This window comes from Sminthopsis crassicaudata, chromosome 1 (assembly GCF_048593235.1).
Source record: "Sminthopsis crassicaudata isolate SCR6 chromosome 1, ASM4859323v1, whole genome shotgun sequence".
Taxonomy (NCBI): domain Eukaryota; kingdom Metazoa; phylum Chordata; class Mammalia; order Dasyuromorphia; family Dasyuridae; genus Sminthopsis; species Sminthopsis crassicaudata.
This window is the reverse complement of record NC_133617.1, coordinates 167,170,446-167,195,914: the sequence shown is the minus strand read 5'-3', so window position 1 is coordinate 167,195,914 and position 25,469 is coordinate 167,170,446. Positions and strand designations below refer to the sequence as shown.

Genomic DNA, 25,469 nt, shown 5'->3' with positions numbered 1-25,469 from the left:
GTGTAACCAAAACAGATGGTCTGACTTTCCAGATTATCTCTGGTTTAAAATCTAGCCTAGTCGCTAAATTAACAAAGCTTAAAGTCCAGTCAATCCTTTCTATCTTTTCAAGAAAGCCAAAACCTTCAGGTTCAACACTTCCTTTCAGGTGTCATTAGTAAAAACACTCACAAGCCCATCCCTTTATACTGGCTGGCTTGAAATCCCAGCTGCATAGACCCTGCAGTGCCATTAATTAACCTTTCCCTGCCAAGCACTTGCTGTAAAGTCAGGGATAGTGGTATAAAGCTGAGCAAATGGAATTTCCATGGAGGCAGATGTATTTTTTTGAAAAACAAAAAAAAAAAACAGTGGTACAAAAAGAAACAAGGATTTATTAGACCCTACTATGAATCAGAGGCTGTGCTAAAAGTGTTTGACATGATTTCATTTGATCCTCATGGCAACCTCCCAAGATAAGTGCTTTTATGATTCCCATTTTACAGTTGAGGAAACTGAGACAAAAAGAGCTGACTTGCCCAGGATTACACAGCTGGTGAATCTTCAGTTTTTTTGACTCCAGGCCCAGAGCTCTATCTACTAAGCCATATCTTTAGGAAAAATGACTTGCTCAAAGTTACTTGCTGAAAGGTGCTAAATAGAAGAGACAGTAGCTGGAGATTCTCACTCCAGGTCCAGCACCTTTTCTACTATATCACTCTGTCTCTCTTTGGTCTCTAGAGGACCCTTGTTTTTTCTTTCCCTATTGTGGAGAAGCACCTAAGGTATAGATCACTCTGTAGTGCTTGGGGTTAAAGACCTTTGGGGTTACTCTGATCCTGAAAGGCAGCATACCATGAGACCAGTGGAATTTGTTTTTCTACTTTTTCTAAGAACTACTTTTAAAATTCTACCTTTGTAGATAACCTGGAGGTTATCTGTTACAAGTCCTAGCTTCCATCAAGTTTCCTTTTTCACTTCCAACAGAAGCTCTATCCTGATTTCCCTAGTTTTGTAAGAGTTTCCTCCTCAAATTGTGTTATATTAATTTATTCATTTGCCCCCTGTATAAATTGTATTTACTTATCTCCTAGATTAGGGGTTCTTAACCTGTGGTCTACCTATAGGCTTCCAAGGACTCTAGGGATAGACTATAAGGGGATCCAAATCTGAATGGAAAAAAAAATTCTATATTTCATTATAATGAATTTTATTCACATTTCAAAATATTCTTCTGAGAAGAATTCCACTTGCTTCACTAGATTTCCAAAGCAGTCTAAGACATACATAAAAAAATTAAGACCTTGTTTGAATAGAATATAAGCTCCTTGAGGACAGGATTTGGACAATTTTTGTGTGTGAGTTAGAAGTGTGTGCTCCAGTATTTAGCATAATTCATTTTACTTAGTAAGTGTTTACTACTTTCTCTTTGAAATGAATTTAATTAAAAAAAAAAAAAAGCCACTTTGTGATGGTGTCTGTAAACTAGTATCACTGCCCTTTGTCCCATTAACATTTGGGTCTTTAATCTCTTAGTGATTCTGGAACATGAGATGAGGGACTGGGGGCCATCACACTCAGTCAGATGACCAGTTTTTGCCTAAGACAAAATGTACAACTGTGCTATAAATTTAGTGCATGTCACTAAAATGTGAGCATGTCAGTGAATAGTTTTATTTTCTATCACCTTACTCCTAAAGATCCTTAATTTTAATTAGTATTAGTCTTTTTAAATCCCTCTATTTCTTACTAAGAGAGTTACATCATAAGTTGCTCTGACTCTCCTAAAATTTATCACTTAGAGAACAGCTTAAACTTAGCTAAGCTGATTTCCAGGAATAGGTAGATAGTTCCATTACTAGGCAGCACTAGAAAGCTTCTCACCTTGGAAGGGCTTTCTATAGCTTGCAAGCATAGTCTTTGAGAAGTCAAAGCTCAAGGGGCATCCGAGGAGGACTTAGTGGTGTTTGTATTTAAAAGGTAAATTATTACCCCAAATAGGATAGTGGATTGTAATGCTTTTAATGTTTTTTGGTAGTTCTGAAAAGTACAGACTGAAATTCATTGATTTCTAGAATACCCTAGTTTAGGGTAGAAATACAATTAGGCTCCATTTTAAGATACAGCTAAATTGGATTCTTAGTTGCTGTGGGAATTTGATATTCTACCTCCTGCTTCCCTGCACTCACATTTGTTTTCCTCTGAGCCTGGGATGTACTCCTCTTCTCTGACTGTTAAATTCTTTCACAAATTATAGTATTTAAGAGTTAGAAGGGACCTCAGGGGCTATTTAGTACAATCTATGTACAAAATTAAGGACTTTTCACCAAAGGGCTAAGAAGTTATGACCCAAGGTCATAAGATGAACAGCTTTGCTGCTCCTCAAAGACCAACTCTTCCATGAAATTTTCTGGTTCATTCCCAGTCATGAGGGTTATCTCCATCTATACTTTTTTTTTCTTCATTTATTTGTGTAGCTATATTCCCCAACCTACCCCACTCAGTGTAAGCTTCCAGAGTGCCTATTACTGTGCTTAGTCAGTAGTTAGTAAATGTTTAATGAATTAAATTGAATGGAATGCTTTTTGGGTTCTCCTTGACTTGTTTTAATTTGGATCATGTAATTTTACTTCTCCCCAGATTCTTATATTATTATTATATTTTCTGATTTGAAATGAGACACAACCTCTCAGACTCAGTTACCTCCTCTTTAAAATAACATGTTGGATTAGATGACCTCTAAGATCCCCTTAGTGTTCAGATTTTATAAGTCTATTATAAAATTATTATTATTTCAGAGAACATTAATTAATAAGTAGCAATAATTTGTAGAAGGAAAGGAATAAGCATTTATTTTTTTAAAATTAATTTTATAATTATAAATTTTTTTGACAGTATATATGCATGGGTAATTTTTTTTTTTTTTACAACATTATCCCTTGTATTCACTTTTCCAAAATTTCCCCTCCCTCCCTCTACTCCCTCCCCTAAATGACAGGCAATCCCATACATTTTACATGTGTTACAGTATAACCTAGATACAATATGTGCGTGTAAAACCAAATTTCTTGTTGCACAATAAGAATTGGAGGGAATAAGCATTTATAAAGCACCTACTGTTTAATGTGCCAGACATGGGGCTGAGTGCATTTTATTTTTATTTTATTCTATTATTTCATTTTCTTCTGACCACAACCTTACCATTTTATAGACGAGGAAACTGAGACAGGGTTAAATGGCTTGCCCAGGGTAACAGAGCTAGTAAGTGTCTGAGGCCAGATTTGAATTAAGATCTTTTTGACTCCAGATCCATAGCTCTACTTACTATGCCACTAGCTGCCTTGAAGATAGTACAGGTAGAAGGCCGAAGTGTTATCTTTAGAATTCACAGGGACCTAAGCATATAGGGGGATGGGAAGGTTTACTTCATCTGGAAACCATGCAGTTGGGTGAGCTTTTCTTTGTCAAATGCTTATCAAAAGAATTGCCATTGCCTTTTGTTTTTAATTGCTGAATCCTTTCGAAATGGCTCCTGAAAAGATAGTGTCATTCAGAGCTGACAGTTCAATTGTAAAAAATCTGTGGATCAGGAGTCAGAAAACTTGGGTCATGACTTGGTTCCTGACTAGCTGTGTGATCTTGGACAAGTTATATGATTGTCTGACACTGTCTGCTCATCTGTCACATGATGAGGTAGGATTAGTGGATCTCTAAGTACAACAAAGGTGGGTGGTCTCAGCAGGATAAATATTCATTAAATGTCAAAAATTTTGCTTCTATGAAGTAATTAAGAATTTTTAAATAATTCCTTTATGTTTCTAATTTTTATTGATTGAGAAAGGGCTCATGATTACATTACATCTCTGAAATCTTGTTTAATCTCTTTATATATGTATCTGGTTTTATAATAATTATGTAAAAAACTTTCCTGTATTATGTGTTTCTATAAGAAGATCTCTCCCTCTGGAGAGGGAGGAAAGGAGAGAAGAAGGGAAGGAGGAAAGGGATGGAGAGGAAAGGGGAGGAGAGAAGAAGGACAGAGGAAAAGAGAAAAAACAAGCGAGAGAGAGACAGAGCGATAGAAAAGAGAAGGAAAGGCAGATAGAAAGGAAGGAGGAATAAAGGGAGAAAAAAAGAAAGGAATAAAGGGAGAAAAAAGAAAGGAAAAAAGGAAGGAAGAAGAAAGGAAAGAAGGAGAAAAAGAAGGAAAGAAGAACAACACAGTCCTTATATCCAAAGAGTTTACAATATAATAGGAGAAGCCAACTTTTGAAAAGGGAGCTGAAAAAGGCAAGGTATTGAGTCTGAGGATGACTTTTCATTGACCCTGGATAGACAATCTTTTCTATTTCTTACTTTGAAAAAGTACATACATACTGAAAGACCTGTCATCCAGACTTGGTGATTTCATCCAAGCAGAGAACTCCCAGTGTGGAAACTCCTCCTATTCATGCACATTCAGTAGCCCAGATTAATTTATAGTTTTAGAGAGTAGCCTCAGGGCCCCAGAGGGTGGAGTTATTTGCCCAAAGTCCCATAGCCAATCAATATATGCTAAAGGATTTAAAACACTTCCCTCACCCTTTTCCCCCACCCTCCACCTCTTAGTCCTCTTAGGCCAACTTTCTATCCACTCCATTACACAGCCTGTCAGCCTTGCAGCATGTACATTTATGCTCAAATGGCTCTTCAACCCAGCCTGGGATTATTTTGTTCATGAAATGATAATGCCAAAAAAAAAAAAAAAAAAAAAAAGGCTGATGGATGAAAAATGAAAAGACATACAGATTTTGGTTGGCATGAGGAGGAAAGAAAAGCAGATCTTTCAAAGCTCTAGTGCCCAGTCTTGCCCTCCAAGGTGCCTGTGGAGTTCCTGTTAATGACAGCTTTGTGAAGGCATCTGAGGGAGGATCTCTGGCTCCGAAGAAGAAAGGGGGTGGAGATGAGGGTGTCTCGGTGCAACAACTGAGCCATTGTCCTTTCGGTCCCCACCCTCACTCCACCCCTTCCTTCTTTGCTGGATTCTAGACCTTACCTAGTTAACGTGATAAGGTGATGCTAGTACTTTTTTTTTTTTTTTAAGGAAGTTTTTTTTTTTAAATTTCTTCCATGCAAAAGGCAGCCATCTCCTGTCTGCAGATCTATGAATGGACTCTGACCGGCAGCCTGTGGGCTTCTACTATTTCAAAAGAAACACTTACGGGAACAAAGCTTAGGATAGGAACTGAATCCAGTGGGGAGTCGTTGTCCCTGGGGAGAAGTGGATATGCGAGAGGAATTCTTCCCACCATGACCTCATTTGTCCCCTTTATCAATTCAAGGTCCATTCTTACAAAACTTCATTCTGCAACTTAGCTGGTCAGAACTATAAAGCATGGGTTAATAAAGTATGGGTTAATGTTCCTCTTCCCCTCAGCCCCACTTTATTTTTCTGGGGATCGGTTTTTGTTTTGTTTTGCTTTGTTTTTTAGTTTTAGTTTTTAGCTTCATTTTTTGAGCACTTCAGTGAATCCTTTACCTCTCTAGCACAGGAAAGGATGCCAAGATAACTGTAATGATATGATTTATATTGATCCTCAATTAAACAGCAAGGAAATTCAGAGCAAAGCAGGAAAATACAATGATGCTTGGCTGCAGACCTACCAAGTGTCACTAATTAAGGCAGGAAGCTGTTCCTCCGGAATCATGGCCAGCTGACTTTGAGAAGAATTTTCCTCTTCTAGCAAAGGACTATGGGACATCGTGCAATAGGATATAGAAATTTCATTCAGAATTCTGCCCCACTTGCTTCTTTTAGGTTGCTGTATGCCTGCGAGTCCTCCATGGGAGAGAAGATTGAGTCCTGGAGGGGTTTACCTCAATCTCCAGATAAAGCTGTGAATACTTTGGCCTTTGGAAGTTCCAGTCAAGCTAGTTAACCCCAGGTTAACTTCACTAAGGTGGCCCAGTGAATTTTGTGACTGGGTCTGTCACTAACCATACGTGTGATTTTGGAAAAATCAGCTTATCATTTGGGACTGTAGTTTTTTTTTTTCTTTTTTTCTGTAAAATGGGACAAGAAGAATAGACCTTTTCCTGAAGAGCCATTTTTCTTTTGAGAACCCATCATCTGAGGATTCTTGGGCATCTGGGTGGCACAGTGGATAGAGAGCCAGAGTTGGAGTTCAACTCCAGCCTCAGACATTTACCAGCTGAGTGATCCTGAGCAAGGCACTTAACCCTGTTTTTCCTCAGTTTCCTCATCTGTAAAACAATCTGGAGAAGGAAATGGCAAACCACTCCATATTTCTGCCAAGAAAACCCCAAATGGAATTACAAAGAGTTGAATACAACTGAAATGACTGAAAAACAACAGTAACAACACCTAAAGACTAGGAAAGAGTAGAACTACCTAACAATCTGTGTACTAATGTGAGGAATGACAATAAAATCCATGAGTGGAGTTCTCAAGAAAGGAGAAGGAACATTGACACAGACTGTGTTCCCCACAGCTACCTCCCCATTCTAGCAACCCATAAAGAAACCAGGATTCAGAGCTGAGGGTTTTTTAAGTTTTTAAAGATAAGATCATGTTTCATTTTTACATCACTTACATTTTTCACTGTGTCTATCTCTGTCTGCTCATCACTCCCTAGAGTCATTCCTTATAATTATGAATTTAAAAAGAAAAAGAAAGAAAAGTTTAGTAAAGTAAACCAATATTTTAAAAAAGTCTGATACCATATATAGTGTACAACTCTAAAGATTTTCTATTTCATCAAGGAGACAAGAGAAGTCTTGTTCCATATAGTTAAAGAAAGTGGAAAAGAACTCAGATGCACAAAAAAATATTCATCACAGCTCTTCTTTGTGCTGGCAAAGGACTGGAAGCCAAAAGGGTGCCCTTAATTGAGGAATGACAGAACAAATTAGTATGTGAATATAATGGAATACTATTGTGTTAATAGTGAAAGGAACAGTTTCAGAGAAACCTGGGAAAACTTGAACTGATAGGCAGTGAAGTGAGCAGAAGAGAGAACAATTTATATAAGTATAGCAACATTGTAAAAAACAAACATGTTTGAAAGATTAAGAACTCTGATCAATGCAATAAACTAGTTGTGGTTTCGGAGGACTCATAGTGAAACGAGTTTCTATCTCAAAAGCAAGAAGTGTTTGGACTTAAATAGCTTGGTATCAAAGTGGATGGACTGCTGGATCTAGGGTTAGGGAGGCCTGAGTTCAAATCCTCAGATACTTACTTGTTATATGACTCTGGAGAAATCACTTAACTTCTGCCTCAGTTCCCTCATCTGTAAAAAGGGTATAGTAATAATAGCACTTATCTCCCAAGGTTGTTCTATCAAATGATAGATGGAATACCAATACAAAGAAAATCATGGATTTGTTTAATGTTAGGGGTTTGATCTGGAGAATCCCTGATTCATTAAAAAAAAGAAAAAGAAAAAAATTTGCATTGTGCACAGCACAAGATAAGAGAGGATTCAAAATATGAAACAATAAATTTCCATTTCAAGAAAGCCTGTAGAATAAATATTGGACATTGTGTTCAAAACTGTCCATCTTTGCTTCCTTTGTAGGGTTTTTTTTTTTTTTTTTTTTGTTCTCTGCCATGCATTTTTTATTTTATTCTTTTTTCCCTCTTTCCTCCTCCTTACCTTCCCCAGAAGGCTACAATTAAATGTGTGTGTGTGTGTATGTTTATATATATACATATATATAAACACACACACACACACACACACACACACACACACACACACACACACACACAAATAGTTTAAATCCCTGATCATACTCCATTTGTATTGGTCACTTTGGGTGTTTGTATGGGATTGAGGAAATCTTTCCTACCCCACTTTCCTTTGTTTAAAGAACTCTAGACACAAACTTTGTCCAAATTTTATTTTGTGGATTTTCTGGAGTAGCTCCAGACAGGAGCAATGAGTCAAAAAAAGGGAAAATGATGACTTGGGAACACCCCCCAGGATCAAACCTTAACATTGTAAGCCTAGAGGGGAGTACTGGGACACCATTTCAGGCAGCCAATAAAAAATTATTATGCATTGTTAATTTCTAGAGAAAAGCAAAGAATAATCCACTTCCTTAAGTTCCTCACAAATTAATAGAGAGAAAATACATAAACAATCAGGTGCAAATTTCTTTACACAGAATAAATTGACAAATCAACAAAGGAAAAACATTATAATTAAGGGAAATTGTAAAAAGTAGAATTTCTTAGTTGGGACTTGAAGGAAATCAGAGGAGCCAGGAGACAAAAATGAAGGAGGAGAAAATTCCAGCATTTGAAAATGCAGAGTTGGTCTGAAGTACTACCTCACACTTCTCAGATTGGCTAAGATGACAGGAAAAAAATAATGATAAATAAATGTTGGAAGGGATGTAGGAAAACTGGGGCACTAACGCATTGTTGGTGGAGTTGTGAAATGATCAAACCATTGTGGAGAGCAGTTTAGAAGTATGCTGCAAAGATTATAAAAACTGTGCTTACCTTTTGATCCAGCAGTCTCACTACTGAGTCTGTATCCCAAAGAGATAATGGAAAATGGAAAAGTACCTATATGTGCAAAAATATTTGTAGCAGCTCTTTTTGTAGTGGAAAGGAACTAGAAATTGAGTGGATACTCATCAGTTATAAGTTATATGAAAGTAATGGAATATTATTATTGTTCTGTAAGAAATGATGAGCAGGCTGATTTCAGAAAAAGCCTGGAAAGACCTGAATGAACTGATTCTAATTGAACTGAGTAGAGGTAGGAGAATACTATATATAGTGACAACAAGAGTATGAGAATATTAACTGTGATGAATTTGACTCTTTTCAACAAAGAGATGATTCAAGCCAATTTCAATAGAGTTGTAATAGAAAGTGCCATTTGCATCCAGAAAGAGAACTATGGAGACTAAATGTGGATCAAATTACAGTACTTTTGTTGGTTTGTTTTTTTCTCTTTTGATCTGATTTTTCTTGCACAACATAACAAATATGAAAATATATTTAAAAGGATTGCACATAATTAACCTATATCAGATTGCTTGCTGTCTTAAGGAAGGAGGAAAGGGAGAGGAGAAAAATTTGGAACACAAAAGGTACTTTGATAGTTGAGTGTAGAATGCACTGGAGTAAGGAAATACTTGTGTCAGGGAGACTGATCAGCCAGCTACTGTAATAGCTGAAGGTAAAATCAATTTTACCAAAAGATTGGATATGGGAAGAGAAGAATAAAGAGAGATTGATGAGTCTAGGATGATATCTAATTTTGCAACTTGTAGGACTGGGAGAAGATGGTGGTACCCTCAGAAGACATTCAGAAAAGGGGAGAATTTGGGGAATGAAGACTGAGAAGCCATTTGATTTAGCACTTAAGAGATCATTGGCACTTGGAGAATGATGAATTGGAACTCTTAAGTGCTAAGAGCTCATTGGTAACTGGAGAATGATGAGTTGGAAATTAGAGCGCAGGTAATTAAGAAGAGAGTGAGTGAGGAGAAGGGAGTGGAGGTATTGATTATAAATTGCTTTCTTAAGGAATTTATTCATAAAAAAGAGAAGAGACATAAGATGATTGTTACTGGGACTGAATGAGTCACATAAGAAGTTTTGAGGATGGGGGGACACAGGTGTGTGTTTAAGTGGTAGGAAAGCAGATAGCAGACAGGAAAAGATTGAAAGGCAAAGGAAAGAATGGAGGTTGAGGGGAAAATTTGGAGATGGGATGAAATGAGATTACTTGTATATATTTTGGCAAAGAGGACTACTTTTTCATGTGAGACAAGGATTAAAGAGGAGATAGAGGGGAGGTATCTAAATAGTATGAGATAAGGAAGAGAAGAGAAGTCAGATCTCAGTATTTTCAGTGAAATATGATATGAGGTTCTCCGCTGAAAGTGAGGGAGGGGAAACTATGGGAATTTTGAGGAAGAATACAAAGTGTTAGCAAAGCCACTGTGGTGAGTGAAATAGCAAATCAACTAGGAAACCATAAAATAATTGCCTTGCTGTAGTGAGGGCCCAGTTCAGATTATGTAAAATAAATTTATATAGGATCTGATTGGTATAATTCTGTGATATTTCTGGCTTCCTTCAATAGTACATGAATAGGCAGAGTATAGTGGGACTATTCTAAGGTTGAGATTTGACAAGGTAAAATCAACAATAGGATAAGGGACTTGAGAAGGCAATGTAGAGTTTAATTAGTTCACAAAAGGTTCAACATGGGAAAGGAGGAGAGTGTATAGCCACTTCAAGGATGATGAAGTAGAAAAGAACTATGAAGATGAAGAATAGAGTTTGGAATAGAAAGATAGAGGAAGAGTTGGAATGAAGACAGATTGTGATTAGATAAGGGAATTTCAGAGTTCATGAACATGGAAGTTGTGGGGGTTAGCAGCATCAAAAGTCTGACCCTCTCTGTGTATAACTGAATTAGAGTGGAAGAGTAGATCATGGGAAATGAATATATATGTTGAAGTCCCCTAACATAAAGGTAGGAGATGGAGAGGAAAGACTGAACCAAATGTTGAACTCACTAAGGAAAGAAAAGGAGTGTTCTAAAGATTAATAGAAAAAGCTACTAGAATTTTTTACTGGGTAGTAGATATAGATTGAGTTAACTTCAAAGGAGGAAAGGTTCCTGAGTGATGGTGGTAGCAGGTAAACTTGAAAATGGAAAGAAGTTCAACCAGTGAGTGGGGGGATGAGTAAAAAGGCAACTAAAGTAGGAAAAGGTGTCCAGGGAGGTTGTCATCAGGAGGGAAAGCAGGCTTAGTGAGAGACAAGCAAATGGAAGGAATGGAAAGAAAAAGATTTAAGATAAAACAACTTTATTACCTATAGAGCAGGCATTCCGGAGATGGCAGTGAAAAGGGAGGGTAGATTGGTAGTATGTAATTTAGGGGATTAGGTTTAGTATTATGAGAGTAAGGGAGAGTACAGTGGGGGACAGAGGTCTATGTAGTTTTAATATAACAAATTTATGCAACAAGGATACAGTGACACAATTCTTACTCCTCCATATGGAAACACATCTGTTCAGCAGGGAATAGAATGCAGATTTATCTGGCCTTTAGACACTCCATCAAGTCAGAAGGTCCTTGACTCTGTGAAACTGGGACTTTTTATGACTTTATGACCAGGAAGATGTATCAAGGAAGTCTAGGGCCAATGAGGTCTTGGGAACAGCTTCATTCCTTTTAAGGAAAACAAATTCCTGTCTTGGGGAGAAAATTGGTTTTATTGCAATAGTGAATGAGACCCTGAGATGACCAGAATTTGGTTTTACATGTAAATAACGAAATGTTGGCAGCTAATCTCAGGTAGTTATTTCTTTCTTTAACTCATGGACTTAATCTAAAGATTTTTTTTCCAGAAAATTTGTAAAGTGAATTCTAATACAGTTTATGTATGTCTAGGTTCCCCAAAGATAAGAAAAAAATCCCTTATAAACATTCAAGGTGGCATCTTAAGTATTGAATAGCTTTTATTATTCCCACAGAAAATAGAAAAAAAAACCCTCAAAGTTACAGAAGATTATAGACACATAATAGAAATATAATAGATAAATAGTATCCTATAAATAGATACAGAAACAAGAAAAACACTCAAATATCTTCTCTCCTTTCACATTAGTTGCTAGCAAGGCAACACCCTGACATTCCAAGATCTCTTCCTAGGATTATTCACAATCCATTGAAGAATCATGGTGTTATTTTGTGGTTTAGATTCCCCCAGAAGCTGTCTACTTTAGGGACTATTCTACAAGCAATCTCTTTCTCATTGATCTTCCATTTTCCATAATTTTCTGACTTTACTCTGTAAGATATTTCTCAGATATTGCAAAGTGATCCTCTTTCTTTTAGAGGGAACCAGTTGTATCCAAAAAAATAACCTTCTATCTCTATAAGATCTGCTTCCCATACTTTTGAACACGGGAATTTGATCTAGGCATTATCCATGAAGGAATACCCAAAACTGAGGCTCCCATCTCAGGATGAGTGGATAGGTACAAATCTGCTTGTTCTTCAGGAGATCTTTCATGGTCTTAGCTGCTGTTTTTCCCAGAGTAGAGAAAATCGACCCTCATGAACTCTCATCAAAGTCATAGGTGAGAATATGAGTTCCTATTCTAGAGCAGCCATTACTGATAGTATTACTACCCCAGAACCTGACCTCTGGTTTTGTCTTTTGAACAGAGAATTGAAAGACAGATAAGACAGAGAGAAAGATAGAAAGAGACAGAGACAAACAGAGAAGAGATGGAGAGAGACATAGTGACAGAGATAGATGCATAGACAGTCAGACACTGACACAAAAACAGGTAGAGAAACAGAAAGACATTGGGACAGAGACCTAGAAAGATAGAGAGAAAGACAAATAGATACTATGATGTCTAACTTATTATCCTGTTCCTCATCTACCAACTAGGGAAAAAAAATAGATGGCTACTTTTTCTTTAAAGGTTCCAGAGATAATTTTTTCCTTTATCTCTAAGTAGAATCCAAAGGAATCTTGTTTCTCTGGGAATGTCATTTGGATTGTTATCACTATTAATATTCTTTTCCAGGTGAAGTGGGGGCAAGGAAAAATTGTTCACTTGGTGTGAAAATGTTAAACTCTAATTCCTGGAGCACCTGGAATTAGAAGACCTAGAAAAATTAAGAGCTCTGTATTATTATTATGGTAATGAGTAATGGCCACAGGATTGAGTCAGCAAACCTAGCTAGGCTATGAAGCTATCATATCAATGGTCTTTCATAGCTCTTTATTGCAGCAAAGCCATAATAGACTTAATTAGTGACTTAATCACTTTGACTTAATCATAACTCCTTACTACCTTTCAGGAATAGCTCTTGCCTAAATGGAGGTCTGTGGTTGGAGAGATGGGGAGATGGGGAGATATTGAGGAAGGAGACAAATATGAGCTGTAGCCACTGCAGAAATTGCTGGGAATCTAGTTTCTGAGGAAACTAGATCTTGGGCTTCTGATATTGTCTTCCCCTTTTCAACATCTCTCTAAATTGTGAGAGCCTCTTTTTAATTGTTCCAAATCTCTACTTTACTTTTGCTACCCCCCCCTCCCTTTTCAATGCTTTTGTTGGTGGTAGGTTTGTTTGTTTGTTTCTTTTTTGGTCCAGACTTGTGATAGTATTAATATGAGGAGTTTCTAGTGGGACATTCCTACCACCAGAGTTGATGGGCAACTGTCTTGCAACTTATAACTTTATAGAATTGCCCTGGGTTCCTAAATTTTGTAATATCAGCAGGGGTCTCAATTTTATTTCTTCAATTCATCTCTATAAACTCTAGAATCTAAATTTAATTTAATTAATTCAAGAAGAAGAATAAGAGAGAGGTAAGAGTCAAACAAGATTTTACTCTTAGGAATGAAAGAAATTGGGTGAATAATGTCACTGACAAATGTATAATGAAGTCAAAATGAGGAGTAGGTTGGAGGGGTAGATAATGAACTTAGTTTTGGACAAGTTGAGATGTCAGATAAAAAAATGTATAGTGTGCTATATCCATGTAAACCTAGTGGTGGTGGTGGTGATGATGATGTAGATATAAAGCATGATCAGCTTTAGGAGGCTTAGGATCAATTAATCAATCATTTGATCCTGAGCATTCTAAGGATAATCATACTCTATATCAATAAGCATTAATCAATCAATAAACATTGATATGTATTTGGTACTCTGCTAGGTTTAGGGGCTACAAATATAAAAGAGATAGTTTTTGTCCTCAAAGAATTTACATTCTAATTAGGGAAAGAAGGGCTGGTAGAATATGTTCACAGATAAGTTAACTGGGTCTAAATAATAATAATTGTAAATTGGAGAAGTTTAGAGAGATGAAGAATCCAACAAAGGTCATAAAAAATACAATTTTCTCCTTATTGAAAATAGCAAAGAGGAAAAAAAAAAACATTCCTAAAAATTTCAATAATCTCTTAATTTTGAAATACTTAGTGACAATTCTATACATTTTTATGGGCTTCTATTCAATCACATTGAATATGCCATGTGGTACATGGCTGGTGTGGTGATATATGCAGAATTTTTCATGTCATTGTTTAAGTCATGTCTAACTCTTCATGACTTCAAATGAGGTTTTCTCAGCAAAGATACTAGAATACTTTCCCATATCCTTCTGTAGCATATTTTACAGATGAGGAAACTGAGGCAAATAGGGTTGAGTGATTTGCCCCAGGGAGACACAGCTAGTAAGTGTCAAAGGCTAATTTTGAGCTCTAATCTTCTGACTCCAGGCCTGGTTCTTTATCCATTTTGCCACCTAACTTCCTTTAGGGCTTATATAATAAACCTATCTAAATGATACTAAATTTGAATTGGTGTACTTTCATAAACTTTAGCTTATGTGTTTTATTTAAGATCTAGAAAGAGTATGTAATACTTTTGAGATGCCATGTTGCTCTTATAAGACAAAACTTTGTTGAACTCTCTTATAAATGAATTAGAAACACATGGAGTAATTTTTTAAAATTACAAATATAATTCTGCTAATAAGTTTAAAGTATCATGAAATTTGTGGTGTCCATTTTGAGTTTTGCCAAGGTGAAATTATAGCTGTGGTACCTATTGAGCTCCAGAATGGATCCTGACAAATCCAGTCATTAAAAAAAAAGTCAAATGAGAATAATTTCTCACTCAGAGTTGATGGAAAGAGATCACACCTCTGTGGATGCTTGGAACCTTTCTGATAATGTACTCTGAAGTTTTGGAATTTGGAAACTGTTCAATGACTATTCTCAGGTTTAGAATTGGAAGTCATTTAGTCTAATCTTTTCATTTTATAGATAAGAAAACTAAGGCTTAAAGAAGTGAAATTACTTATACATGGTCACATAAGAATAAGGAGTACAGTTGGATTCAAATTCAGGTCCTCTTACCCAAAATCCAAAGTTCTTTTACCTCTAACACATTGTCTATCTGTTAGGTATCTTCCCCTTTCTTTATTCAGGACTCCTGGACCAGAAGCAAAGAAGGAGATTGAGAAGTTAATAGAGATCAATATTATCATATTATTTCAATAATTCAATTTTATAAACATTTATTAAGTGCCTATTATGGATTTGGGATTTTTTTTCTTTTCTAGTTTGAAGAACTGTAAGAGATGATAGATACTGATTTACAATGCTCCTTACCAAATAGTCAATATAAAATTATCAATTTATTTGCAAGACAAAGTTATTTTTGACCCAAGATCTGTGAACAAAAATGCCTGACTGAAGATCAGTACTATGGAACCCTGTTCCACAAAAACTCATGGAGCTCTTCAACATTGGCATCCTTTAAAATGCTGAAACCAAATTATATAGCTGGAAGGAAGCCCAAAGAGGTCATCTAGTCACAAGGTCATGAGCTAGAAGGGATTTAATAGTTCATCTAGATTAAAACAACTATCTCCTTTAAAGATGAGGAACTGAGGCCTGTAAAGGCAAAGGGACTTTCCTGAGTCACTAGTTAGTTGCAGAGCTGAGACTTGGACATGGGTCTCCTGACTTTTAGTCCAATGCTTTTTCCTCCATCACATGCTATTTGCCTTTAGTCCTGAATGTTTTTCAGAGTCCCAGTTGTGAACGTTTCAGCCAAACCACACAGAAATGAAACAAGAAGCCAATTTTTGAAGTATCAGAGAGAATTTTGGAGGACTTTTGATATCTTTAACAACACTTGCTTCAGTTGATCTGATTGGAACCAATTCAAATGAACTGTAAGATCTAAAAGTTGAATGCCTTAAAAGAAGTTTTGTTAATGCTTTTTGTTTCTGATATCACAGTAATTTATGGATCTTCCCTCATCCCATCTACTCCAAAGGATGCTAGGACTACATTTGACAATTTATGCAGTAGCATTTTGAAACATTCATTCCTGAAAATCAGGGAGGGACAAGGATGTGAGAGGGGGTATCATCACTTGTTTTTTAGAACTAAGATTAGTCATTGCATTTAAAATTTGTTGAGTTGCCTTTTAGAGCTTGGGTTTCATCTACATTTTTGTAATCACTGTTAATATTGTTCTTTTGGTTCTGTTTGCTAATTGACTTTGATAATTAATTGGTTCAACTGGCTTTATCTAACTGGCTTTGAGCAGTGTCTAAGGATAGTAATGATAACAACAACCCTAATTATTAGTATTTATGTAATGTTTCGAAGTTTGCAAAGTGCATTATGTATATTATAATATTTGATCTTCACAATAACTCTTTGAGGTAGGTAATTTTTCCATTGAGGCCGAAATAGGATAAGTAACTTATCTAGGGTCCTATAGCTGAATAAATGTCTGAAATGGGATTTTCTCAATTCCAAGTCCAGAACTCTATTTTTTGCAAAGTAGTTCTGGTTCAAATGACCAATTATGGTGATCCATTAATGAAGGATGGGCCAGGAGATAAAAAATAATTGGGACAAGAGATGAGTCAAGAGAAAGGTGGGCAAATGATGGAAAAAAATGGCATGAGGAAAAAGTGGAGAAAGTGGTATAAAGAGAGAAAAAGTAAAGACAGGGACAATCTAAACTCTCATGGTTTAGCCCTCATGTAGATCCCAATTTCTGTATTATGGATGTTCCAACATCCATTCCTGGCAAGAGGATGTAATAAAGTGAGAGTTCACTGGACCATTGATCATTTAGATAAAAATGGTTCTGGAAATAATAAGAATAGTTCACATTTCCATCATGTTTTACAGTTTACAGTTTATAATGACCCCTTGAAATATGTCATTATTCCTATTTTATGGATGCCAGATAGAATTCAAGTTTTTTGATTTCTAGTATTTTTTTAACTACATCACTTTGCATCCTATTTCTCCTAATGTTTTTGGCCTAGTAGAAGCAGACTATAATATTATTTGATGTCTTTTTTCCTTTTATTTTGTCTGATTGAGGCCTAGCAAAGCTCCAGGACATAGAACTACCCCAACTCCTTCACTTCTTTACCCTTTTCTATATTTGGCTTTTTGGAACAAGAATATGGTCCTATTCTTTAACTATGTTGCCTTCAAAGACTGCATGAAGGATTTTGGGTGGATTTTATTGTTTTGAATATTATCAGCATTTTCTCCTCTCCTTCTCTGATACTCTGCTACTTACTGTCCTATGTACAGATGAATCAATTAGTATAATGAATCTATTAATAAACATTTCTTAAGGGTACCAGATTTTATGCCAGCTGAAGATATGAATGCAAAGTAAGACAACTTCTGCTCTCAATTAGTTTATAAGCTACTAGGCAGATAGGAAATATTCACAAGTAATTAAATGCAGAAAATATAAATTATATATATATATGCAAAATTGCATGATTATAAGAGACAAGGCAGAAAGGAGATGTTTACAGATAATTAAATGCAAAATATATATGCAAAATTTTATAAGCATATAGGCAAAATAATAATAGCTAGTATTATACAGAACTTACAATTGATAATGGTAAATGATGATGATAGCTAACATTTATATAGCACCTACAATGTGCCAGGCACTGCGTCAAGCACTTTACAAATGTTCATCTCATTTGATCCTCACAGTAACCCTGAGAAGTAGGTGTTGTTATTATTATTTCTATTTATAGATGAAGAAACTGAGGTAGTTAGAAACTAAATGATTTGCCTAGAATCACACAGCTAGTAAAAGTCTGAGGCCAAATTTGAGCTCAAGTTTTCTTGATTCTAGATCCAGAGTTCTTCCATCTTACTGCTGCATCAAATAAATATACAGTGGAAGGCTGGTGGGTGGGAAGAGAACTAACCATTTGGGAATTCAGAGAGGTAGGATAACCAAGAACTAGAAGTAAAGAGAGAACATTCCAGGTAAAGGGAGAGTCTATGTGTGCAAAAGCTCATAGTTAGGTATTGGAATGTCATTTATGGGAACAGCAAATAGATCATTTAGGCTGGCATGCAGAGTGGGCAATTCTGTGATTCTGTGTAATGTGTAATCAGCCTAGAAAGATAGACTATAGTTCTACTTTGAAGGGCTTTAGAGGAATTTGTCTTTTTATCCTAGGAGCAACAGGGGATTATTGAAGTTTCTTGAGAAGAGTGATAGGGTTAGACCAGTGGTTTATCAGTTTGGCAGCTGTGCACAGGATAGATTGGGGAGAAGAGAAACAAGCTCCTTAAGAGTAGGAGACCTTCTTTTACCTTTCTTTGTGCCTGACACATAGTAGGACCTTGATAAATACTTGCTGACTGTTAAGTATCTGGGAAAACAATGATGAGGCTCTTACATTAGAACAGGGGAGAGGTAATGAAGACCTGGATGAGGGTAATGACTGTAGGAGCAAAGAAAAAGAGATAGTTTTCAGAGATGCTGCAGAGGTAACCAAACTTGGTAGTTATTAGAACATGATGGGGGGCATACATATTTTAGATAAAGTTAGAAGGTTAGCTCCAAGAAAAAGTATAAGAACCAAGCAAAGCTTGAAAACAAAAACCAACATGATTTCCTGGAATCAGGGAAGTCTGGTGGCTTTGCTAGGGAACATGTTAAAAATGATTTAATCCTGATATGATAGTGGCTTCAGTTCAGGGGTTTTCAATTCACTCTGTAGGTTATAGTTTCAGAACTAAAACGTAAAGAGAGAAACTCTATAGTGACATCCCCTGAAATGAAACTTTAAAAATGCTTCCGCATAATCCATATGAACTGAAACTAGCAAGTCCTGCACAGACATCAGGTCACACATTTAATTTTGTACTCTCTAATTTCCCCTTCTTCTCCTATAAGAAATCTCATTCTACTCTGTTTTGGTTTTGCATTTCAACCAGTCTCCTCATAGACCCTATGGAAAAGTCACACAGAAATGACAATGAGGGAGAATTGAAAACGGCCACTCGTTCACTTGTCCAGGAAAAATAATGCTAAATAGCTAGAAGTTGTATTTTGCCAGCTGTGAAGGACCTGCACCTGCCTTATCCCTTAGCTGTGCTGGGAGTACATTTTTAGTTCTTGTTTGAAATTTGAACAAAATTTTGTGCAGGAAGTATAGAAAGATGACAGGTTCCTTTAGTCTGTTGCATCTGCCTGATGAGTGATAGTGCTACTGCTTTAGTGGTCCACTTAAATTCTTAGAGAGCAGGAACTGTTACTTAGTGGCCTACCATGGAAAGGAAAGCAAGGGTAGGAAAGGAAGTAAGGAGCCTCACTAAAATATTTAGCATGAATAATAATTTTTTAAAAACAGAGATGGTCTGGGAGTCAGAAAGACAAAATTTAAAGCCTCAAAACTTTCACATATTGGCAAGTCATTAACTTTTTTTTTTTTTTTTACGTCATTTACTTTTACTGAAAACAATATAGGCACTGGTCTCAGATAACTCTCCAGAACTACTTTAAAATGTATATCAGTCACTGATCTGCATTGGATAGAAGGAATTCCCTCTATCAATTATACCATAGTTTTGGTATACACACACACACAAATTCTGTTCTGACTGCTGCTCTTTCTACTTTTGTAGGACAGTTGATAAGAAAATCTGGAAAATGCAGGTTATTTTCACAATGACTGGAAAGTAAAGATAATCTGTAAACTTAAACATTTTGGAGGGGGGGAGAAAGTGACCATCAAAGTTTGCTAAGTAGCCACTATGAGATAACTGGTGTGCTAAGCTCAAACTTATGCACTGTATCTGAAGCTGACTGATTCATAGTTCTGCCTGGCAACCTTCATCTTCTCAGCTCAGCAACCTCTTCCATCCTTCTGCCCTTTAAGTAAAGAGGCTCTGACCTAATACCGTCTCTGTTGTGATCCTCTCCCAGCATTTCAAATCCTCTCGTTCATCTGTTACTTCTTAGCTAGCCCTGCTAATTACGTGACCTGACTCTACCTACTTCTTAGACCTCTCCTCCTGGCTGACCCTGTTTGACATCCAATTACAATGTCACTATTCATGGCACTGTTTTTTCTACCTTAGAAACCTTTCCTTGCATCTTTCCTTTTGTATTAACTCCCTAAGAAGAACCCTATCTATGCCTGAGTTTATGGCTCTACTCATCCTTTTGACTTCACTCTTTCAATTTTCCTAAATTTTTTGTCATATGAAGGATATATCTGCAGTCAGATAATAAATTGGATACTGAAAATGTGTAAGTTCCTCCTGTAGTTCTGTCACTAGTTTGCTATGTGAGCCTGAGAAAGCCGTTTAACTTCCTTGTGTCTTTTTCCTTCCTCCTTTCTTTTCTTTTCTTTCTTTCTTTTTCTTTTTTTCGAATCTGGATCTCGTTATTTTACCGTGAAGTGGCCCACTGCTGATGGACCTGAGATCTTTGTCCTTCTCCATTTCTGGATCATCTGGTTTGTTTTTCCTTTGGTAGCCTAGTGACTCAGGGCTCATCATATTGATATAGGACTTAATGAAGACACCAGAGTAGTTTTAGGCCTGCTGCTTCTTAGAATTCTCAAATTTAAGAGATCTGTTAGTCTCTGCTTTCCCCAGGAATCACATATATCCCTTCCTTACCATCTAACACCAAATACTACATGCTCCTATTTTCCTTCTTTACTAAAAAGAGTGGGTAAACTTTAGTGACAGTGTGGAGTTAAAGAATAGAGACCCAGAAGTACCAAAGATTTGGGTTCAAGTCTGGCTCCTGACTTTGAGACTATGAGTAGCCCAAGTAACTCTCTAAAACTATAAATTCTAAGATGGCTGTTAATTGACTTGGATAGAAAGAGTTTTCTCATTGAGTTCTTTACACTCATGAAATCACAGTCCTGGACCCTGTTTCCTACCACATTAAAAAATGAAAAGGGATGGCAGAATGACAAATTATATGGAAACAGATGAACCAGTAAATACATTATACATGCAGCAGATGGTCTAAATGTATTGGAAAAAAGGATTTACTTGGTTCACTTTATTCATCTGGGTGATTTGTAATTAAAAAAAAATGATCACTACAAGATTTCTTCTTTGTGATCTGCATCACTGTTATCCAAAAGTATTGATTGAGTCACCTGTTTGTGATGATGTAACAGATGTTATGGAAGGAGATTAAGCAGCTTTGATCACTAACCAATAGGAGACTGACAACACCATGAGAAGGTAACCATTTGGTTATGATAATAATGATGATTAATAATGATAAAGATAACTAACATATAGTGTTTGAAGTGTTTTAAAGTCTAACAAGTGCTGTTGTTTTTTGGCTCTGTGATATCATCAGTGAGAGGATTCCTTTCACATAATATATCAAAAACTCTTTTTGTAATATAGTTATAGATTTGTCTAGATCACTGGTCATTTATTCAGTTACTTGTCCAATATGTGTAAAGATTGTATTTTGAATTCAAATCTTTTTAACACTATGCCCAGCCTATTTTCTTGAAATATACTTTATAATATCTTATTAGATAATTAAAGCAATTTTATCAGATGGATTCTAAAAGTATTATCTCCTTTATATAGATGAGGAAACTGAGTCATAGTTAATAAGGTCCTGAATGGCTTGGTACTATATCAATAACATCGATTATGATCCTTTGCAATTTATCCAAGTGTCTGAAGCTGAGTTGAACTCAGCTTTCCTTAATTCAAGAGTCAGTCAAAAGAGCATTGTTAGAGTCAGGGGTTGTTGTGATGGAGCTATTTCAGTTTACTCATCTCTCTCTTTTAAGGTTCTCTTGGCAAAGATATTGGAAATGGTTTGCCATTTCCTTTTCCAGCTAATTTTATAGATGAAGGAACTGAAGCAAACAAATAGGATTAAGTGACTTGTCCAGGGTCATACAGCTAGGAAGTATCTGAGGCCAGATTTGGACTCATGAACTCTTCCTGATTCCATTCCAATGATGAATTCACTTCACCACTCAGTTACCTGGAATCAGAGGGCCTTGGTTTAAATCTCCCTCTGTCCTTTACCATAGGTACCTTATTAACTCTGGGCCTCTGTTTCTTTATTGGTAAAAGGAGAAAGGGGGGTGTTGTAGGCTAGATGGTTTGTTTCTAAGGCACTTTCCATCTCTATTTTATGATTTGATCCATAGCTTTAAGTGGGGCACTCTAGCCATTAGGATATGTGGTTTCACCATGAAAAATGTCTTGGAGACAGTATATTTGTTTTTAAATTGCATCTCTCTCTACTCCAGTAGTTTCATGACTTGGACAAATGTCTCTTTGCTTTTCTAATCCTCAGTTTTCTGCTCTGCAAGATGAATAAGTTCATCTAAATTAGACTAAAACTAAATTTGTATGTGAGCTTCCTGAGGACAAAACCTGTTTTTGGCTTTCTTTTTATCCCCAGGGTTTAGGCTGTTGTCTGGCATACAGTCAGAGATTAATAAGTACTTGTTGAGTGACTGAACTAGATGCTCACTACAGTTTTCTTCAGCTTTAAATCCTGTAGTCCTATAAAAGGCAAAGTGACAGGGAAAGAGATGCTGACAAATGAGGAAGTAGAGAACAAACACATCATGAATCAAGTGTTCACTCACATCATGTGCCAGCAAAAGATGAGGGCTTTTAGTGGGGGTGGTGAATGGAAAATTATTAGGCAGGTTCCCCTGGAGGAGGTGGGATAACAGGTGGAAGGAAGGCAGAGAGAGAAAGAAGAAGCTTTGTAGACTGGGGGTTGGAAAGGCATTCCAGGTCTTGGGTGTGGCTTGGGAGAAGACGGAAAAGAGGGAGTGGGATGATTATTAGATTGAAAGGGGTGTTGAGTTAATTTGCCTGAGAGAAGAAGAGGCTGGGCTGGAGAGTGGGAAGTGATGGGCAGTTATTTGCTGTCCAAAAACCCAAACCAAACCCAAACAAAAAAAACCCCAAACCTCTTTGAAACAGAGGCTGAGGATCTTACTTCTGGTTTATAGTACAAAATAATCCACCTATTATTTTATTATTTTCTGCAGATCTACAGGCATCATCTTACCATCCTTTCAGTATCCCTTCTAGCCAGAATGGCAAGTCTTTTACATATTTTATAGATAGATAGAGTGAGGCGCAGAATGGATGAAGAATGAAGGGACCCTAGGTATTCTGGATCACAATTTACACTCAGTTGATGTCTTCTAACAAGTTGTAAGAGCAAGGGCCTTAGATTTGGAGAACTTTTACTCCCTTGTAGCAAATCACTTCACCTATTGGAGACACATTTGTAAAATGAAAGGAGGTTTAACCTTTAAGCTTCCTGCCAGTTCTAAAATCCTATGATACTTCTCTTTGTCACAGTTGCCCATCATATTAAAAGAACCAAAATGTTCTTTACATTCACAGGGACAGAATTGAAGGAAAGAAGCTTTTTTGACTGTCCCTTCCCTTCCCTCCAGGGCTGCCTTTGTCTCTTGGCTCCTCCCCTCCCCCATCCTATCTTAGCTGTTGGACCATACCACCCCGAAACTACACACAGGCCCCTTTGTGCAGTTTATCTTCCCCCTTTTTTCTCCTCTTCACCACAGGTGTTGGGGGGAGGCCGAGATCAGTGCCGCTCCTGCAGACCAAGATTAGACGCACCAAACTGTCTCTTTCCTTTTCATAAACCCAAGAGAACCAGGAAACTCCCACATGTCGTAACTAAGTGTAGCCCAGCTGTCCAAACCACAGAAAGGGATGGATAGCAACAGGCTGCTCAGGCTACAGGCCTGGGGGGATGGGGAGGCAGCAGTGCACATACTCGGAGGGGAGTCAGCCTTGGCAGGCCTGGCAGGGCCCAGCACTCCTGTGAAGGGCAGAGGGAGACGGGTGCCATCCAGGGGCAAATTAAACCTGTGGTATTTGTCTTAAAAAAAAAATTTGACTTGAAATTTGATTCTGTAAAATTTGTTTTGCATTTTAAATTAATTTTTAAAATAAACGCCCAACTTGTCAAGGGTGGAGCATTGTCAAAAAGAAACCTAAACTTAACAGTCAGAAGATTGGTCTTTGGGCATAGTTCTGTTATGAAGTAGCTGTGTAACCTTGGGGCTCTGTCCTTCAGCAAATTGTCTTAGAGAATTAGTTCTTAGAATTCCCTTAGTTCCTTGGAAAAGGAGATGTGAAATGATTGGAAGGGGGTCATGTCAGTAATTTTGGGTGTCTTCACCCCTCCAGTTCTTGGTTTCTACATGTATCAAATGGGCCATTTGAACCTCTTCCAGGTCTACTACTCAATTTTAATTTGCAAAGCTGAAAGTTGATTATAAGATACTGATTTCTACATAATATTTTAGGGGGCAGCTAGTCATGGTATCTGAAAGATCTGAATTTAAATATGAACTCAGACAATTACTAAACATGTTACCCCAGGCAGGGCATTAACACCTATTTGTCTCAGTTCCTAGTTTGTAAAATGGGGCCACATTGAAGAAGTAAATGACAACCCCTTCCAGTATAATAAGACCCTATGAATGGTCCATGAGGTCACATAGAGAGTGAGATATGACTGAAAAACAAAATAAATACTTTAAGGTATTCCAAGCAGTTCACATCCATTATCTCAATGGAATCTCATAATCTTCATTTTAAAGATGAAGAAATTGAGGCAGAGAGAGATTAAGTGACTTGTACATGTTCTTGTACTTGTACAAGAGATGGAATTCAGACCCAAGTTTCTCCCAACTCTAAGGTTATCATTTTTTATATTCTAATACACTGACTTTAAGTGGTCATTAAGTGAGATTTTACACATGACTAGAAAGAACTGACTTTTTTAATTGTAAAAGGTGACTTTGAAAATGCCAGGGATGCTTATTGGAAAGGAATAACTTTGTAAGTAGTCACAAATTGGATAGGGCAAAATCTCTGATATCTAAGGCGTTAAGGCTCAATGTATTTGATAGAATACATTTGTTCCCTGATAGAGTAGAGAAGGGATAAGAACAAGTATTGAAGCACTTTACAAATATTTGAGAATTAACAACTTAGTTTTACCCTTCAAACTCAAGAGACAATGACTTTCCTCGCTCCCTAAGAGAAAAGGATTAAGGAATTTCTCTGTGCCTTTTCCCGTATTCTTTTTCTTTCTATGCCTTTGTAAATTTTAGGAAAAGAGAGTAGTTATACTTGTTTCTCAGTGGTCAGAGGTCACTCCTTTTGATATTTAGCTCAGATCTGTTTCTCTTTCTTCTGAGCCTTTAAGAGGAGTCAGCTCATAACTTTAAATGAAATGTCAAGGGAGTGAGCATGCAAACATATACCCAAAACTTTCTGTAATTGTGACCTATGAAATTGATGTCCTTGATGTAAGCAAATGGAGAAATCAGGTTTTCTAAAAACTTTCCATAGTAAAATATTGGTGAATGAAGAATGATCCCTTTTTCTCCTCTAACTGTTTAGGAGGAAGCTTTTCTCTTTTTGATAGTTGCCCAATTTAATATTCACTCTAGAAATGGGAGGATAAGAAAAAGTATGGGATTTGACTAATTTGTGAACAAACCATAATTAAAAATAAAACCTGAAAATTAAACATCTCTTTCAAGTTTCTAAAATGCTTTTTATTCATTGTAGTCATTGCTTCATAACATCCCCTAGAGG

At 36.7% G+C, this 25,469-nt stretch overlaps 1 long non-coding RNA gene across 1 annotated transcript in view; it reads left to right on the top strand.

Moving 5' to 3' along the window:
• Positions 1 to 3,570: 3,570 nt before the first annotated feature.
• The window catches only part of LOC141544620 (uncharacterized), a 48,437-nt gene continuing 26,538 nt past the window's right edge, over positions 3,571 to 25,469 (top strand). The window contains exon 1 of the long non-coding RNA XR_012482709.1: positions 3,571 to 3,672. This is a non-coding gene — a long non-coding RNA (uncharacterized LOC141544620). The remainder of the gene's footprint in view (positions 3,673 to 25,469) is intronic.